This window comes from Physeter macrocephalus, chromosome 11, assembly GCF_002837175.3.
Source record: "Physeter macrocephalus isolate SW-GA chromosome 11, ASM283717v5, whole genome shotgun sequence".
NCBI classification, from domain to species: Eukaryota; Metazoa; Chordata; class Mammalia; order Artiodactyla; family Physeteridae; genus Physeter; species Physeter macrocephalus.
Window position 1 is genome coordinate 37,515,349 of NC_041224.1, and position 4,760 is coordinate 37,520,108.

Here is a 4,760-nt window from a genome sequence, read left to right on the forward strand (position 1 = left end):
GAAGAAAAATATTGAAGAAGCATTTCAAGGGGCTCCTGTCCCCAAAGGTCTGTCTGACCAGCCCTGTCTGGGACCTCAGACCTCACCCTGACCACCTATTTAAAGGGGGTTGTCTCCAGCAAGGCCCCATCATCACTTGCATATGTTTATCCAGAGGGCACACGGGCCTTCAGCGAAAATTGATGGAGAGGAGAAAAGGGGTTGTTTGAGCCGACCAGGTCGTGGTCCTTGACTGCGGCAGCCCCGGCAGCCAAGACATCTTCTCTGCGATTGGGAGGCATCGGTGGCCCGTTGCAGCCGACGCCAGCAGTGCCGGCTTGGCCCTGTGCTCACGCCTCCACCAGCCTCGGTGGGCTTTTGCTCCAGGCCTGTCTCTCCAGCCTCCTTGGAGAATCACCGTCCACAACACTGGAGCAGAGGGCTGGACTTGCCTGGGATGTCCACCTCTCCTGGGGCTGAGACAGGTAGGGAACAGGGAAGCTCTCTTACTGCAAGGGGGGACGAACCCCGAGGTGGAATTGACCCTCAGAGCGCCCTGTGGGATCCAGCGGCTCTGGGAATTTACCTGAAACTGCCCCCCCTTCCTCAGCTTCTCCCACGGCCTGTCCTGGCCACCCCCATCCCAGTGGTCTCTCCTGGGAGCTCTTTCCTAGAAGTCCCCTGCACAGGTGTCTCATCTCTGGCTCTGCTTCTCGGGCTCCAGAGCAAAGTTCAATGGTCCAGCAGTGGCCCTAGGAGGCCAGCCCTGAGGCTGGGACTCTGGAGCCAGGTGACCTCCCGGCAGCTGTGGGTCCAGTGCCGAGGGTCCCAGTGGCCCTCCGTTCCAGAGCACTGCTGTTCTGAGAAGCCGGGAGGAAAGGGATGCACGGAACCGGGCAGTGTTTCTGGTGATGGAAGGGAGGTGAGAAACAGAGAAGATGCACAGCTCAGGTGGATCCTTTACCAGTTTAGGGCCCGAGGCAGCATTTGTGCAAACCCTTGTCTCCTGCAGCCAGAAGAGAAGAGTCGGGCTGGGGCATTTGGAGAGAAGCAGGACTTCAGAGCCGCCTGAATCCACAGCCCCAGCCATCCACCTGGGGCAGAGTCAGGCCCTGATGGGGAAGGAATGGGGCCCCCTTTGTGTGGAGGGTGTCCCCCGAAGACAGCAGTGAGAGGACAGACTCCAGGCCGTGCACCTGGCCACCCACTTTGTGTGAAGCAAGAGGAGGCTCAAGGCTGGACATCTTTACCGGCAGCAGGGAATGGCCTGGCTGGTTGGTAAGGACCATGCAGCAAGACTGGAGGCTCTGCGACGTGGAGGCCGCAAGTGCGTGACCCTACAGGAAGAGGCAGTCTGCGGCAGGATCTTGGGGTTGCACAGAATGCAGTCAGGGAGCACCCAGCAAGCACGACACAGCCAGGTGGACAGGGCACAGAGATGACCCAACGTCCGTCCTCAGCCTGCCCAGGACTCTGCCCAGGCCCGTGACGATCAGGGGTGCTGGCAGAGAAGGGGGCTGCAACGCAGACTTCCTCCCACCAAGGCTGATCTGGATCCTACAGAGCATCCCACCATCAGCCACAGAGACCACGATGAGCCCCTGACGTGCCACCAGCCCTCACAGAGACCACCAGCTGCTCAGGGGCTGAAATCACAGCAATGTGCCCTGATTGGAATCGGTGTGTATTCCAGGGGGGATTAGCATCTCCTGTAGGAACCACTACTCAAGGACTCATGCGTCTGATTCACCAGCCTGGATCCTGCACAAATTACCTGGGACCAGGGAGCCTTCGTAGCCCAGAACATGTAGGGCGCCATGGGCATATGACCATAAGATCCATGTCCCCACCAAATTCCACACCAACCAGGAGCTTTTGGCCAATGGAGCAGGGGAAAAGGCTCCGGAATTTGTAGCCGAGTCGCTGGCTCAGGGACCCGCCCTGCAGGACTGGGCACTGCTTCTGGGGGGGTGGGGAGGCAGGGGACTGCAGCCAAAGGTCTGTCATGACCTGATGTTCAAGTATAGGAACCAGCAGCACCCCTGGTAGGAAGGACCCGCTCATCATGGTTCCCAGGGACCCACGTAGGGGAGCCATGCTTCCCACCACCATGATTTTAGGTTCTGTGGGTTGACTGAGGGTCGAGAGGTCCTCATTGCCAGAGGGGAGACTATTCCCCTAGGACACCCAGGAAGATCACACTGGACTTAAAGCTACAGCTTCTACCTGGCAACTTGGGGCTCCCTGTGCCAGGAGACAAGCAGGTAAAGCCAAGGCCTTTCCCTGGTCTGGAAAATTGACCCTGATTTTCTTGTCGAGAAAGGAACAGGAGCAGTGTGTTTGGATCAGGGGCTCATCGTGGCATCTCTGGGTGCTCCCACGCGCAGGGTGACCTCTAACCAGACGGCCCTGCAGCCATCCTGATATGCACGGCAGCCAGGGTCTCCTATCACCCAGAGATAGAGGTGATCCCACCGGGCTCCCCCACCCCACCAGCAGTATGGCCAAGCCTGAGCCAAGTTCAGACCAGATGGCAGCAGAGGGTACTCATTTCCTAGGGCTGCCATCTCAAACTGCCACAGACCGCGTGACTTAAACCACAGAAATGTATTGTCTCACTGCTCTGGAGGCCAGAAGTTCGAGATGGAGATATCAGCAGGGTGGTTTTCTTCTGAGGGCCGGGAGGGCAGGGTCTGCTCTGGGACTCTGTCCTTGGCTTTAGATGGCCGTCTTCTTCCTGCGTCTCCTCATCAGCTGCCCTCTGCTTATGTTTGTCTCTCTGTCCCTGTTTCCCCTTTTTAAAAGGACACAGTCTGGGATTGTAAATTGGTGCAGCCACTGTGAAAAATAGTATGGAGTTTCCTCAAAAAACTAAAAATACAGTTGCCATATGACCCAGCAATCCTACTCCAGGGCATATACCCACACAAAACTATAATTCAAAAAGACACATGCACCCCAATGTTCACAGCAGAACTATTTACAATAGCCAAGACATGGAAGCCACCTAAGTGTCCATCCACAGATGAATGGATAAAGAAGATGTGGTACATATACACAATGGAATATTACTCAGCCATCTAAAAGAATGAAATAATGCCATTTGAAGCAACATGGATAGACCTAGAGATTATCATACTAAGTGAAGTAAGTCAGACAGAGAAAGACAAACACCATATGGTATCACTTATTTGTGGAATCTAAAATGCAATACAAATCAACATATCTATGAAACAAAAAACAGACTTACAGACATAGAGAACAGACTTGTGGTTTCCATGGGGGAAGGATGGATTGGGAGTTTGGGATCAGCAGATGCAAACTATTATATATAGAATGGATAAACAACAAGGTCCTACTGTATAGCATGGGGAACTATAGTCAATATCCTGTGATAAACCACAAAGGAAAAGAATATGAAAAAGAATATATATATATATACACACACACACAAAACCACAATGGAAAAGAATATGAAAAAGAATATATATATATACACACACACACATATATATATACACATATATGTGTGTGTGTGTATAACTGAGTCACTTTGCTGTACAGAAGAAATTAACACAACATAGTAAATCACCTATACTTTAATGAAATTGAAAAAAGGAATAATAAAAAAAAGACACCACTCATATTGGATTAGGGCCCATCCTAACAGCCTCATTTTGACTTCATCACTCCTGTATAGACCCTATCTCCAAATACAGTCACATTCTGAACTACCGAGGGCCAAGACTACAGCACAGGAATCTGGAGCAGGGGTCGGGGTGGGGAGGGGGACCCAGTTCAGCCCATAACAGGGAGGGGGATGTTGAATATCATTTCTGGCCTCAGGACCACCTGCAGAGTGGGTCTGAAGCTTATTCCACTGACCCTCCCTGGCAAGATTTCCCTCAGATAATGCGACCAACCAGAATCTGGGAGGAGCCAGGACAAGAAGAAGTCAATTCACTGTGAGAAGCAAGTAGTTCTGAGAGGTACGGGCTGGGCTTAGCAAGTAGGGTGGCTGTCCCCGCCAGGCCACCAGGATCCCCTCTGACCATGTGTATCCCTCTGCTGGTTGCAGCTTGCACACATGTTTCTCCCTGGAGACCTGCCCTCAGGCTACAGGAGCTGCTTTGGACAGAAAGCTGGAGTGCCTGGGATGCTATAGACCAAGGGTCCCCAAACCCCACCACCAGTCCGCGGCCTGTTAGGAACCAGGCCGCACAGCCGGAGGTGAGCGGGGGCGAGCCAGCGAAGCTCCATCTGTGGCTCACCATCGCTCCCCATCGCTCACATTACTGCCTGAACCATCCCCCACCGCCCCGCCATCTGTGGAAAAATTGTCTTCCACAAGACGGGTCCCTGGGGCTAAAAGGGTCGGGGACCGCTGCTATAGACCCTCAGAGCAGCCCGTAGACATGACTGCTGTATATGATGCTATAATAATGACAACTATCACCATAACAACGATGACTGGCTGGGGCTGGTGTCTTCCCCGCTTAACCACTGGACATCTTTGTCCATATGTCACTGAACGTGGGAGCTAATCTGGGGAGATGACTGAGCCATTCCCGGAAAAATCCTGCTCAAGACTCGGACCCACAGTGTCATTTCCAGGAATGTGGCAGGTGGAGGTGGACAGGCCTCCTCCAGAGTGGCTGAAGCACAGCTTCCCCGGACCCTTCTCCCAGGTTCCAGGGGAAGGTGTTGCTTCTGTAACAAATGACCACAGACTTGTGGCTTAAAGAACACAAACTGATTATTTTATTTTATTTACTTTTAAA